A 16,643-nucleotide genomic window follows, 5' to 3' on the forward strand; every position below is an offset into this window, starting at 1 on the left:
AGTAGTATAAATCCCCTTAACTGTCACTCACTTTTTTGAAGATAGACTTGAATGTGCATGATACAAACCTACATTTTTATAATTCATGACTGAGAACATTTTGTAACATGACATTGATATTCATTTACATGAAAATGCAATGTCTGATTTTAAAATGGGTTTTAAAGGATGAATTTTGAGATTTTAAGTTTTCATTCGACATATCATTTCTGATGATTTCTAAAATGTGATAGAAAAAAAGGCAACGGGGAAGTCTTTTTTTTTAAACAAAGGTCAAAACTCCTGTTATAATGTAGATTTTTGAGGGTGCACTCTTGTCATAAATTAATCTATTACTTTTTCTACATAATTTTTAACAAAAAACATTGGTACAATATATATTTGGGAGTCTTATATGTTTCCAACGATATATAGTTTCAAGATTAGAATAGATTTGATTGAAATATAGTAAGGTAAACCTAGGCGTCCCGTATTCAGGTGACAGTTAAGGGGATAAGTAACTCACAATTCTGCAGTTGTTTTAGGTGGGCACTAAACATCTCTCTATAAGTGCATTAATGGTTTACTATTATATCTTCTGGACATTCAAGGCTCAGACTTAAACAGGGAATCTGTCACTTATGTTTTCTATACTTTTTAAAATACATGTTTAATGTATTACTGAAACTGCATGGATATAGTGATTCATAAAGTAAAATATTTCTGCAAAAATAAATTCAAACAAACAAAAACCTGATAAATGCATGTGTGATTAAATATGCAAGGGCATATATGATGATGATTATTCTTTAATTAATGGAGGTTGCAGATGTTCTCTCTCTTGCATTAATTACACACTCATTAACATATCAATTAGATGAATCAGAGATCATGTAATTAAAACCCAAGTAGAAGCACCTGCTGCCTCTGTTTATGTTTGTGTATGCATATGTTTGTGTATGTGATAGCATGCCTTTGGTTGAACATACACTTGTCAATCAATTGCCTCTTTATTTTGTTTGCCTCTGATGGAATCTTTCCTATTTTTGTTTCCATTTCTCCCTGCAGCCCAAGACTGGTTGCCCACTGAAGCTTAGCAGTGTTGAGCTTGGTCAGTCCCTGGATGGGAGAACTCCTGGTAAACTAGGTTGTTACTGGAAGATGTGTTAGTGAGGCCATCAGGAGGTGCTCACCCCATGGTTTGTTTGGGTTCTAAGCTGTCAAAAAGCACCATACTTCAAATGAAACTTTAAACTGAGGTCCTAACTCTCTGGTCATTAAAAATCCTAGGATGTCTTTCGAAAAGAGTAGAGGTGTGACATCAGCATCCTGGCCAATTTGCCAATTGGCCTTTGACCATCATGGCCTTCTAACAATCCCCATATCTGCTGATTGGCTTCATCTCTCTGTCTCCTCTCCACCAGGGACGGTCTGGAAGTGGAAAACGGCCCTGGATTTTCTCCCAAATAGGCCAACCAAAACTACAAATAGTTGCAACTATCTCACAATTTTACAGCAATTCTGTCTCATTTATGGCAAATAACATAACAAAACCCATGGTGACCCTGCTGATAAAAACAATATTAACCATCACAGAAATTCTAATGATTTCGACTACAAATACCAGTATAAACCATCAATTTTTAACCATTAAATATCATATATCATGTAGCGTGTTTTTTTTTTGGGACATATTATATTAAGATTTAATGCTTTCAACCAAAACCACCAACAGAAGGCGACCAATTAACAGTACAGACCAACTGGCACTATTACAGTTTCCATTAAAACCAATACACAAATTATGTGATGGTTTCTATTTATATTTTTTCAGTAGGGGATTGAAATAAATTTATTATTGTATAAACTAGAATAATTTAAATCTATAGAAAATGAGCAGAATGCAAAATGTATAATATGACAATAATAAGCATAAACCTAGAATCTAGAAACCTGAAACAACAGAATTCTTAAATTTGAATATTCACATCTCTCTTTCTCTCTCTCTCTCTCTCTCTCTGTGTATGTGTATGTGTGTCGTGACTTATCAGACTTTTCACCTTATAGGTGATTTCTAACTCAGTAGGCCTATCTCTCAAAGGTAACCCATTGTAGAATCACTGTTGTCTCTTTATGAATGAATTATGGAATATATATGTTAGACAGTGTGAAGTAACAAATAGCAATGAACGTTCAGACTAGGTATGTCTGGGGATTTTAATATAGGCTAGATGCTCTATAGCAGGGATGGGCAACTTTGATAGTGACGAGGGTTTTCATTTTTATACCAAGGGGACAGATTACTAATCCACTAATCCACGTTCACACACCTTTTACATAAAACTTGTGCAGTTAAATCAAGTCAGAAGGAAAACTTTGTTGTCAGTTACGTTACAGCAATATCAACCCAACAAATAAACATCTCTATTACATTGTCTGTAAATTTGCTACAAACAAATGTGCAGAGGTCCTATGTTTTATTACAGAACATTCTCAAAACAACAAAAGAGGACAGTTAAAAAGGGCTTATTAAATATAACTAAATAAATAGTTATTCCAAATGGTACCATCAAATAACTGGGTAACTGCAGGATTTGTAAAAATAAAATTGAAGAGCTTTAAAGACATTTTAAGACCGGACAACTTCACATTTAAGCCTTTAAACAATTTTTAAAGGGAACAGTCAAAAGTATCAATTATTATATGAATTTAAACAGTTAGGTTATTATTAGTCAATTATTATATTAAATTAAATAAATATATGTTAGTGTCTTAATTGTTTAGATTTGTATAATGCATTTGCTTTTTGTTGATCCACTGGTTCACGTTTAAAAATATGTAGAAAAAATAGCAGATGGGCTTATTGAAAAAGCAAATTCATTCTCTGCCAGTAGGTTTCACTTTTGGAACTAGGAGTTTCCAGGGTAAGCCTAGTCTCTGCCCATGGATCACTGGCTAAACGTCTGATGCATATGGGACACAAAAGTGGAAACACTTCAGGAGTGTCAAAGTCATCATCGGATTGGTTGAATTATGTAGAAGTTGTTACATACAACTTCTCCAGAACGTCCAGATGGCTAGTCCGCCCCACTCTCCACCAATAAGCTGGTGTGTGGTGGCTGTTCTGGCGCACTATGGCTGCCTTTTTCATCATCCATGGTGGACGAGGAGATACCCCCTCACAATGTAGAGCGCTTTGAGTGCTTAAATGTAATAAATTATTATTATTATATTGAGATATTTTAGGATATGGTTCAAATTCACTTCCATCAATATCTCTGATTTTCTCTATATGAACATTCTATAATAACATTCTATAAAGCAATACAATAAATCAATAAATTCAGTTAAAATAAAATAATGTTTGATTTACAAGCTATGCACAATAGCTTCGAAAAAGAACACATCTTAACTTGTGTTCTTGAGTTTAGCCCACAACAACACAGAATAATTTTTTTTTTTAGCACGTGATCAGCAGTCCTCATGAATTCTTGCTCAAGATTCTCATCACTTTTGATATGGGTCCATCTGCTGGCCACTAGATGTTCCAGCAACGCAAATTTGACGATTGTGTGTGACTATCACACTGCATAATAATACATAATGTAAGTGCATTTTCTAATGTAACAACTGTAGACTGTAGTATGTATAATTTGTAACTCAGTACCAAGGGTGATTTGAAGCATGTAATAAGCTAACTGTTAAAAGTACTAACATGTAAAATTCTAAAATCATTGTCATTAAATGTCTGTTGGGTTGAGATATGTAAATTATTTGAAGTGCCACTATTGTAATACATTTACAATCGACAATTTTCAAGTAAAAATTAAAAAAAAAAATTAAATTAAAAAAGACAATCATGTCAAATGAAAAGGTAAGATTATTATGTGTGCATATAAAAACATACATATTTAATTGTCTGAAATTTATTTAGAGATGTCACAATTCTGTGTATTATGTAAAATAATAATAATAAAAATAATAGTTATTATCATTTATACTTAAAAAATCTAAAAACACAAAAGTGTACAGTGTTTAATAAAAGTTTTCAGATACTTTTTTTTAACATTTGCTTTAATATGATTTCAAAAATAAGATTAATAAGATTAATAAGACATTTTAAAAACTCAAAAATCGAAACTGACCACACTTACATTTTGCTACTGATTCTTTCGAAATCACCAGAACACAACATCATGATCTTCTTTCAATTAATTATTTGGTTTTTGCCAGACTTAATATCTCATCAACAAAAATGTACTTGTCACAGCAGCATGCAGCTCCATCACCTTCTAAAAAAGACAATTTGGTTAGTTATTTTACCAAGTTGTTAGACTGTAGAACAGTACTATAATTAGCATTAATATCTCAAAACATTTACACCACATAGTGCTGTTGCTGAACAAATTCTGCACGTAGCTGTTTCACTCAGGTATTGTTTCTGATTGACTGATGCCACGTTTCAAAGGTGGCATTGTTCTGCTTGATAACCTGCATTATTTTGGACAGCTGTATGTAATTTCTCACCCAGATCATTACCTCCATAACTATGTCAGTCAGTACATGTGCAATCACCACCAGGTTTTCTCCTGCTAATTCTGAATACGCAGTCAACATTTTACTACTGTAAATGACAAAAAAGTTTGACAATTATTTTGTGCACTGTTCTATATAGTAATGACATTTACTATATTATAAAAGTATTGTGAATCATCAGACTAATTGGTTTTCCATGATGGAATGTTCTTTTGATAAATCTGATGTCAAACTTTTCCGGTTACAACCTACTTTGATTACTCAGGTTAAAACTCTGAAATACTGAACCCTGATTTTGTAATGTTTGTGTAGCTACACAAACAAATGCCATTTCAGCCCACCCATTCGGTTAGGGCCATCTGCCTATATATGTCGGAAGCACAAAGAGCTGAGTGTGTAATAACCTGTGCTCTGAATGGAGTAGCGAGCACCTTAGGCATGTAGCCGTGCTTTGGCTCGAGGAAAAATTTGCAGTCTTTTGTCCCAAACTCACTCTATCGGGCCATGAGTGGGCAGAGCTGTGCAACGATAGCCACTTCAAGAGGGGGAAGCTTTTTACCCTGTTTGCTCAGTGACATCAATAGAGGTGAATGATGCTGAAGGCAGAAGTGTGGACACGAGCTGAGTAATGCCATGACTTGAGATCTCCATGAACATCTGGATAGAATGGTGCATGTCTCTGGCAGGGAGCTAGCTGACAATGCCCTGGCAGAATCCATTTGTCAAGGCAGCCTCAGGTGGGCTCTTCTGGGGCTGACCAATCTTTAATGGCCTTGGTGAGGATGCGAATGAGCTTGCAGTGCACACTAGGCCTAACATCACTGTGTACTCTGGGTGGAATAAGGAAATGGAAACTAACTAAATTTCGCTAAGATTGGACTGCGTTTGGGATTTACTCAATAAAATAAACATGGTCTTAATGACCATAGCAGCACATAATTAATAATTGTACAAGACCATTAGTAAACAGTGATTTAGGTTAAAAATAAGAACACTCTTATTTAGTCTTAAAATGTTGAATTACAGTGCTGATGATGAGAACTGATCTTAGAAAAATTGTGATCTGATCTAGATCATGATGACAGTCTGACATGTCTCTTCAGCCACAAAGGTCATGCAGATGTAAAAGCAGAATGTTAAAATGTGAAATTACTGTACTGGTGAAGAAAGTGAACTTAGAACAAAATTGAGATCTGATCCAGATATTTATGATGATCCAACAAATCCTTCAACCATAGAACTCTTGCCGGTGTCTTAAGTGCTAATCTGCATAATGAACTGTGGCTACGTTCACACTGCAGGCCCCTATGTGACCTGTATCTGATCTTTTAATGACACTCTGAACGACACAGATCCGATCTTTTCAAATGTGACCCAGGCCACTTGGGTATGTGGTCCTGAATCCGATGCGTATCCGATCTTTTAAAATACGACCTCCGTCTGAACGGCCAGTCCACATGTATCCCACCCATACATCATTGATGACAAACGTCATAATTCTGCATTGAAGTAGGCGGGAACGAGAAGAGCCACTCACATCAGTATCCCACCACTCCTGGCTGCGACTCCGCACTGACACATTTCTCTGTACCAACGTTGTTAACACTTCTCCACAAAACGCCATGGCCAAAAACCTTGCTCTCCTCCTTCTTTTAAATTTTCTTCTTAAAACGAGAAGATTGTAATTGTGCTGGCTCCGTTGGGAAAATAACTTTAATATTGCAAAAAGGGCTCCGCTGTTGACTACACTGTTGTTGACATCCATGTTTAACGTTAGCTACTTCCGCAAACAACGAGTGACGTCGTTCGCCGCTGAGGACTCTTCTGCGCATGCGGGTCACTTCTGGGTCATTTCACGTTCACACAGGAGATCACAAAAGGTCGCATTTAATTGGAAATGTAAACGCCCTTGAACATCGGAATTGAGCATTAAGCCCTGCAGTGTGAACGTAGCCACTTGTTATTCAGTCTTTGAGAGTACTCTGTTGTACTCTTGGATTTACTCTTTCTCACTTGTCATTGGTCACCATCAGGCTCTTGTTAGTCTCCTCGTCTGTGATATGGTTGAATTGTTTGCCCAGGTACCAGGATCTTCATTTAGGAAGTATTGAGGGAGATCAAGAATAGTTAATAAAATGTGTCAGTGTTTTTTGTGATGAATTTGCTTAAATCCTTTTTTGCAATACTTAGGTCTATATGAGTAGTCCTATCATACACTTTATCTCAAGTCTTGATGATTTATGACCCTGATTTATGGCCTGATTTATGGCCGTACAGTCCGTGTAGATTGACAGGTAGTCAGAAGTGTGCATGGTCAGTTTGGATTGATTTATGACTATAAGGCCTGTCAGTCAAAGCGGTAGCCATGCCACTGGGTCCTGTGACCCTTGATTGACATGGCAGAGGTGTGTAAATCAAAAGATCAAAGAGATCTCAGATTTGACTTGTGTTGTGTTTATTACTGGATATATGATGGTTGTATCTGTTACCAGAGCAGTGGGGGGTTTCTTATGATGGTTGTATCTGTAACCAGAGCTGTGGGGGGGTTCTGTGAAGTTCCTTTCTGGCTTGTTGTTCACACCTAAAGACAGTGGGGAGGTGTTTGGGTTCTTCCTGGGGGAAAAAAATGGCTGTGCAAAAGTGAGGGTTTTGACGTCTTGACAGGATCAATGTTTGTTTGATCTATATGGTGTTGATACCTAGGCACCAACAGGCCACATGCTCCCCGTCTACAAACACATTTGAAAAGGAGGACGATGTCTATTGTCTTTCTAGGTGAGAATTTCAAAGAGTGAGAGAGACAATTATCTAAATCATCAACTAACCAAGCCGCAGAAGAGATAAATAATTGAATGTTATCTGGAATTAATAAAATCAAACAGGCATTCCTTAATGTTAAGAAAATACTATCCATAATATGTGATGTGTAAAAGGAGTTGAAATCTCACGCTAATTTTAAAACCGACTTTAAACACACACACACACACACACACACACACACACAAATTGGTTTTACATGTTCTATGAGACATCCCGTAGACGTAATGCTTTTTTAGAATGTACAAATTGTATTTTGCATCACCATACTCCAACCTTACACTTAAACCTACCCCTTACAGAAAATTTCGTTAATTTTAAGATTTTCAAAAACACTTCATTCTGTATGATTTATAAACTTGTTTCCTCACAGGGACAAAAACAATCCCCAAGGATTTTGGATATTGCCATCATTGTTCCCCATAACAGGGGGTATACCTGAACCACACAAACACACACACATACACAGTAAAACTGAGTAAACTAAATTTTATTTATGAGCAAATTCGTATTTGTTGTTTTTACTTTGTGTTATGTAAGACATGTTTTAATTTAATAATCTAACCTGTAGTATGTGTACTGTAAATGAACAAATATACATTTAGCTTAAACTCAGTAAAATAATTACACCTACCATTTTAAACATGTTTAAAAGATTACACATTGTGTGTCACTAAAGCAAGGCACACTGTCTATTGTCTTAAAAAATGTTTAAATAACCTGATGACCAGCATTGTTTCTTTAGATCATTTATGCACACAAGTGCTTTTTTCACACGACTAGAAAACTCTTAGGATGTGTTTGGCAAACATCATTTCTACATCTTAAATGCATGACTGAACTTTTCTCATTCGACAGAAATACTATTTTCTAATTATTTACCCAGCCTATAACACGTGGTGTAAATGTTCTTACCTAGAACAGAAAACATACACTTTGACTATTTGACTATTTTGTAGGCATCATGTAATGTTAAATGGTTTACAAAAAAAAATTTAGCACCAGCAGCTGTGATTTTCAAAATGAAAGAAATGTACAAGCTAAGGATGTTTCAACTATTATCATCATTTCCTTTTGACTCTGATAAACTGGTAATGAATTTTCGATGCAAGTGACACGATATACAGTTCTCATACTATTTGTGTAGATAGCTGTGCTAAAACATTTATGACTATTTTTGCATGCCAGCAGATTATGTCAAGGGTGTTTCACATCTAAGAATCACAATGTTTTTTAAATGACATTTTTCTTACACCTCAAGATTTAGCCATATCAAGATTTTGGACGGCCGTTCACAATTTGTTTGTTGGACTGTACGTTTTTAGGTGATCTCTGTGTGGTGTCATCATAATAGGAATAAATGAAAATTAAGAAATTAAGTTACAGTTTTTCTCTTCGAGATATTTCTTTTAGTGCAACTTTTTGTCTGTCCAAAAAGTGTGATCACATGAAGCATCGACACAACAAAAAATGAAGTCTAGCTGTTTTACACTTAAAACTATTACAACCTAAACAAATGAAACGGTTCCACTGAAACATGTCCACTCGTTTAAGTTTGAGCATGTTAAAGTTTCCACACTCCTGTGTAGAGATAAATTTTATCCATTACCTTTTGTGTATTCACGTGACCAAATCACTAAGAAAGAGAGTATAGCAAGAAAGCAAATGTTTACAATGCATATAAAATTCAGAATACAATTGTTAAAAAAAATTATGTTGATTTGTAAATGGTATTTTTTATGAATCCACTAGATTAAGTCATCTTGTTCAGATAGCAGATGAAACTATTCACATTTTGTTTGTTTGGCCGTTTTTGTTTGAATACTCCTGTAAGTTCATGCTAACTCTCGCGTGGGAAAGAGAGCAGGGTGAGCACATCCTATTCATTTAAGAAAAAGTATTAAACATTTGACCAAACTTTTTTATTATTTTGACAAAACACAACAACATTAAAGAATGTTATCCGTTCCTATGGCCATCTTCTTTGACTCAAATGAAGCAACATCTCTGGTGTACGCAAGCATCTACAATGTGTGTATGTGCTAAACATCTGTTTCTCCCACTTCTGCCAGATTTGTTAGATGGGCTTTTGTTGAAATACAGACACATTTGAGAATTATGATGTTCTCACTTTTGTAATGGTTATAGAAAAATTCAAACATAACTTTTGCATACGGAGCAAAACTGACTAAAAAAATCACTGAATTATGAAATGCAAAAGTGTGTATGGCATTTGGCAAAACAGGATTTTAGCTGTAATGAGCACATAAGACAAAAATTGTCAATGTGTGACTTGTAAATATATTCTATTTTATTTTATTTATTTATTTATTTTTACCAGAGATAGTCGACTGATCTGTTTACATGTTGTTTTGCCGTTTTCTGATGAAGAGTTTTCTCTGACTGTGGTCAAACATACAGTGCCTGTTCATAGGAATTTTTACAGCATAACTACAGCATAAAAATATCGCCCCTACATCTAGAGCTCTTGTTCATATAGCTGATGATGATGTTCACATTTTTATTAGTCGTACTCGTTAGTTTCAACATTTCTACTGGACATTAAAGAGTAGGCCTATGTGTACTCCCTTTATGTCAGAAGCATTAACATCTACTGTGTGCTAAGAATTTTCTGCTTTCTCCACTTTTGGAGGATTTACTAGAGGGACTATGTGACCTTGTTGTAATGTGATTACGTTTAAGATCCATAAGATTGCACTAAACCCCCTTGAATAGGTTATAGACATACTCTTTTATACAGGAAATGTTTCCACAACAGAAATATGTATCAGAATAACAAATACCTAATTTGAAAATATGTAATCCTCTCTTCTAAATTATTGTGAAAACTTTTAATGTCGATCCGGCCCACCAGCCGTGTATCTTTTTCATTGTTTTTTAGATAAAGACTATTCCTCGAGTTTGGTCAAACAGGCAAAAACATGAACAAAATGTAGTACAAGATGATTAAATGATTGTCAAGAGACTGTTTAAACTGAGATTGTGATGCACTTTAGAGCTTTTTCTGGTCTACCAGTGTCACAAAGACACAAAATGTTCAATCAACTTGAAAATGAGTCCTGCCATTTTCTGTTCTGACTGTTACACTTAATACAAACCCGTCTATTACACTTAAAGTTAGACATTAAAAGTCATGGATGCCACAGGAACTATTTCCTTTCTCTGTTTCTCTAAACATCACACTAAATAAACCAGAGATCACATGTAGAAAGAATTCATTGAAAGAGGCATGTTTTAGACCATTTTAGATGGTCTGCACCAACACATGTTTTAGATGTTTTAGGTATTCATCAGACTAACAGGTTTGATTCGGGAAACACACACAACTGGAACTGAGTGTTGTCATGTCTTTATAATTGATCTACTTTTACTTTTAAAACAACACAGTGTGAAATTATGGTCTTCGACAGCATGGGCCCCTGAAATGTTGTAGTATATCTTTGTTTTCACAAAACATCTAAACATTTATCTATCTTAAAATATTAGTTATTACGTGTTTACAAAGTTGTCATGTCTGACGTTTACATTTTTAAGAACATCTGATATAGTTTATCATCTTTTAAATTTTATAACATATGTTTCACCAAACCTTGACGCCTGAAAAATGGGTTTAGTCCACATTTCAGTTGTTAGCCAGAAAATGCAAGTGAGCCGATATTTCATTACCAAGATAATCTACATGATGTGAAACTAGCTCACAGTTACATTAGAGTTTTGGGTTCTAGTTTATGTTGAATAGTGTTTGTTACTGCTCCAAATGTTTAACACCACATTACTCCATTGTGAAGATATGTACTGTATAAAAGTTTTTCACTGTAGTAGTCCAACTCTGAAACCAGACCAAACAAAAATGAGCTTGAGCCTTAGTTGTGGCAGAATTAAAATGTTTTCTTTTTATCTTTCCATGATTTGTGCGTGTTGTTCTGAACCACAGTTTCATTTTTAACATCACCATTCATATTGTATTGTCCTGTATGATTGTAAAGAGTTTTGTGTGTGTCAGTCTCTGGATTTTTTTTTTTTGCAAACAGAACTGCTGTAATGTTAGCGAGCTCTTTGTGTCGTCTGCTTTACTGTGTTTATATACGTCAGATTTCTTTAAATTTGCTCGATTAAAGTATTTAACACAGTTTTGGGTAATGTGTGTGTGAATATAGAGGATCTTTACAAATATTTTTTCTTGAAATATCCATCTAACACTCTGAACCAAGACTGCTTCTTTTAAATATAACATTAACACATTTTTCATGAGCTCAGGCCCATTGTTTTATAAACCACGAAAGATTAAAATGTGATTCAACTTTTTATTTCAACAATAGATTTTTGAATATACATTCATACATTGAAGTAGTGAAGAAAATGGTCAAATTGGCATTTCTAACAAACAGTAATAATGACATTACAGGTGGTCTAGCCAGAAAAGAAAATCTCTACAGGCCAGCATGTTTTGTTCTATTATGTAGTTGACGTAAGTTTGAACAATCTCACATGTCATGGAACCATAATTTTTTGAAACCAACAATGTACATAAATCTGTTACACATGTATTAATACACATTCATAATAATTATAGTTCTCGGCCGATTTGTACATTATTAAATTATATTAGTGGTCATCACAAACTTAAGGTGTAAACAAAACCACCATGCAACAGTGTACTTTAGATTTACTAGAAAGATAATTTTGATGCTTTGTTCGCAAGGAAAACATACATTGTTTAAGAGAAAATAATCTCACTGAATGTGCTAAAGCATCCAATGTTTTATGACTACTGAAGGTGTCACATCCCTGTTTGTTTCACACTTGTGGGGTCCTACCTACTTTCCAAGTGTGATACTTAAAAAAGCTTTAGGGGCATATAGTTAACCACAGAAGACTTTCTGCATGCTCCTGTTACAATGGCGGCCGCTGCTCCAAACAGTCCTGAAACATCTAGAAGAATGATGTGTGTAACACCGCCAAGAAGTTCTGCTGAAATGAGAGAGGAGCTGACTTTTGTACCAAGGAAAAAATCAAGGGAAGAGCATAAGAAAAGTTCTCAGTGAAGATGAAGATATTGTGAAACAAGATTTCACCGTGTCTTATGATCGTGTGGGGAGATTTGTGTTTGACAAAGAGTTGCAGATTGTGAAGCTCTACGTTTTGGAATCTCATGCAGATAAATAAACGTCGGGAGGACTTTGAAACAAACTTTGATTTTGATGAGTCTGATCGTGACTGGCCTCTTCCTGAGGTCAACCCTTACGAATGCTGCAAAAAGAGACTATATTTTGAGCAATGTGACATACCCATGTTGAGAACAATTTTTTCAATGATAAACAAGCTGTTTCAGTCAATTTAAATTTATTTTAAAACCGAATGATCAGTCAGATAATAGTGTATTCGGTATAACAAACCTGAACAATGATATTGTAATGTTTCTTTTTCAGTGTTTACTCACCCTTCTATGTGTTCCTTGCTCTATGTTTAATAAATGGCTGTTGGATTAAGTTTTCCCAAGGCACAATACATTACCGTTACTTGAAACAAGTGTCTTAACAAAAATCCTAATAAACCTCGTAATCTTTAATCAAAATATCTTCCAGTGAAAATGACAGAATTCTCTTTGGTGACATAAGCTAGGCTTCGCCGGTCAAAACACATCCCTAATTAGGCCCCTTCACCCTCCTCCACTTTTAGAGTGCAACACCCCCATCTCAACAACCAACCAAGCAACATTTGAAACGTAGAAACAAGGCCAAGACCATTTTTGTTTAAATGTACAGAAGATCCTCCACTACTTCCTCGTGACTATGGCTAGTCTTCTTCCCCTGTGAGCGGCTGACCTCATAAACTCTTCAGTTATCACAGGTTTTCCTAGATCTGCGAACAAGGGTTTTACAGCACGGTCAACGGAGCTACTGCAACATCTTGTTGATCAAAACATTATCTACATGGACTGACAGAATCAGCTTCAACAATCAAATTTGTCTGAAACTGATGCACTCTCTAATTTTTCAAATAATAAGGCTTCGACGGATCTGAACCATAAACCAGAAATTGAAACTGAAATTGCACAAGGCCTGGATCGTCATGGATTAATACAGTCAGTCCAGATTCTGGGAAATGGTGACAACATTCTATATTGATTAGGGTACAAAGTTTATCTCTTGAATTAAATTCTGAAAAGGATGTCTGACGCTGGGCAAAAGCAGATGGATTGCAACTGGAGTTCTGGTGCCACTACGGATGATCAGCTGAAGTGCGACTGCACCCTGGGTGAAGCGTGTCATGTAACAGACTACGTAGACACTATGTTTAAACAGCGTTACCGAGAACAAATGATCAAACTGATGCATGCGGTCATAGAGAATCCAAATCATGATTGTACCGGAGATACCAAGTGTGTAAAAAATCTTAAGAATGAAATGAATGTTGTAAGAAGCCTGAAAAATAACCCATGGCCTGATTTGACTAGTATGTTTATTACCAGTAAAGAATCAGTCTGTGTAATGACTAGAAAAATTCTGGATGTGATGTCTGAATGTGACGATGAGATGGACATTAACGAGGTTCTCTGTCTGTGTACATGTGTAACAGATTTATGTACATTGTTGGTTTCAAAAAATTATGGTTCCATGACATGTGAGATTGTTCAAACTTACGTCAACTACATAATAGAACAAAACATGCTGGCCTGTAGAGATTTTCTTTTCTGGCTAGACCACCTGTAATGTCATTATTACTGTTTGTTAGAAATGCCAATTTGACCATTTTCTTCACTACTTCAATGTATGAATGTATATTCAAAAATCTATTGTTGAAATAAAAAGTTGAATCACATTTTAATCTTTCGTGGTTTATAAAACAATGGGCCTGAGCTCATGAAAAATGTGTTAATGTTATATTTAAAAGAAGCAGTCTTGGTTCAGAGTGTTAGATGGATATTTCAAGAAAAAATATTTGTAAAGATCCTCTATATTCACACACACATTACCCAAAACTGTGTTAAATACTTTAATCGAGCAAATTTAAAGAAATCTGACGTATATAAACACAGTAAAGCAGACGACACAAAGAGCTCGCTAACATTACAGCAGTTCTGTTTGCAAAAAAAAAAAATCCAGAGACTGACACACACAAAACTCTTTACAATCATACAGGACAATACAATATGAATGGTGATGTTAAAAATGAAACTGTGGTTCAGAACAACACGCACAAATCATGGAAAGATAAAAAGAAAACATTTTAATTCTGCCACAACTAAGGCTCAAGCTCATTTTTGTTTGGTCTGGTTTCAGAGTTGGACTACTACAGTGAAAAACTTTTATACAGTACATATCTTCACAATGGAGTAATGTGGTGTTAAACATTTGGAGCAGTAACAAACACTATTCAACATAAACTAGAACCCAAAACTCTAATGTAACTGTGAGCTAGTTTCACATCATGTAGATTATCTTGGTAATGAAATATCGGCTCACTTGCATTTTCTGGCTAACAACTGAAATGTGGACTAAACCCATTTTTCAGGCGTCAAGGTTTGGTGAAACATATGTTATAAAATTTAAAAGATGATAAACTATATCAGATGTTCTTAAAAATGTAAACGTCAGACATGACAACTTTGTAAACACGTAATAACTAATATTTTAAGATAGATAAATGTTTAGATGTTTTGTGAAAACAAAGATATACTACAACATTTCAGGGGCCCATGCTGTCGAAGACCATAATTTCACACTGTGTTGTTTTAAAAGTAAAAGTAGATCAATTATAAAGACATGACAACACTCAGTTCCAGTTGTGTGTGTTTCCCGAATCAAACCTGTTAGTCTGATGAATACCTAAAACATCTAAAACATGTGTTGGTGCAGACCATCTAAAATGGTCTAAAACATGCCTCTTTCAATGAATTCTTTCTACATGTGATCTCTGGTTTATTTAGTGTGATGTTTAGAGAAACAGAGAAAGGAAATAGTTCCTGTGGCATCCATGACTTTTAATGTCTAACTTTAAGTGTAATAGACGGGTTTGTATTAAGTGTAACAGTCAGAACAGAAAATGGCAGGACTCATTTTCAAGTTGATTGAACATTTTGTGTCTTTGTGACACTGGTAGACCAGAAAAAGCTCTAAAGTGCATCACAATCTCAGTTTAAACAGTCTCTTGACAATCATTTAATCATCTTGTACTACATTTTGTTCATGTTTTTGCCTGTTTGACCAAACTCGAGGAATAGTCTTTATCTAAAAAACAATGAAAAAGATACACGGCTGGTGGGCCGGATCGACATTAAAAGTTTTCACAATAATTTAGAAGAGAGGATTACATATTTTCAAATTAGGTATTTGTTATTCTGATACATATTTCTGTTGTGGAAACATTTCCTGTATAAAAGAGTATGTCTATAACCTATTCAAGGGGGTTTAGTGCAATCTTATGGATCTTAAACGTAATCACATTACAACAAGGTCACATAGTCCCTCTAGTAAATCCTCCAAAAGTGGAGAAAGCAGAAAATTCTTAGCACACAGTAGATGTTAATGCTTCTGACATAAAGGGAGTACACATAGGCCTACTCTTTAATGTCCAGTAGAAATGTTGAAACTAACGAGTACGACTAATAAAAATGTGAACATCATCATCAGCTATATGAACAAGAGCTCTAGATGTAGGGGCGATATTTTTATGCTGTAGTTATGCTGTAAAAATTCCTATGAACAGGCACTGTATGTTTGACCACAGTCAGAGAAAACTCTTCATCAGAAAACGGCAAAACAACATGTAAACAGATCAGTCGACTATCTCTGGTAAAAATAAATAAATAAATAAAATAAAATAGAATATATTTACAAGTCACACATTGACAATTTTTGTCTTATGTGCTCATTACAGCTAAAATCCTGTTTTGCCAAATGCCATACACACTTTTGCATTTCATAATTCAGTGATTTTTTTAGTCAGTTTTGCTCCGTATGCAAAAGTTATGTTTGAATTTTTCTATAACCATTACAAAAGTGAGAACATCATAATTCTCAAATGTGTCTGTATTTCAACAAAAGCCCATCTAACAAATCTGGCAGAAGTGGGAGAAACAGATGTTTAGCACATACACACATTGTAGATGCTTGCGTACACCAGAGATGTTGCTTCATTTGAGTCAAAGAAGATGGCCATAGGAACGGATAACATTCTTTAATGTTGTTGTGTTTTGTCAAAATAATAAAAAAGTTTGGTCAAATGTTTAATACTTTTTCTTAAATGAATAGGATGTGCTCACCCTGCTCTCTTTCCCACGCGAGAGT

Source organism: Carassius gibelio, chromosome B5 (genome assembly GCF_023724105.1).
Source record: "Carassius gibelio isolate Cgi1373 ecotype wild population from Czech Republic chromosome B5, carGib1.2-hapl.c, whole genome shotgun sequence".
Classification (NCBI taxonomy): domain Eukaryota; kingdom Metazoa; phylum Chordata; class Actinopteri; order Cypriniformes; family Cyprinidae; genus Carassius; species Carassius gibelio.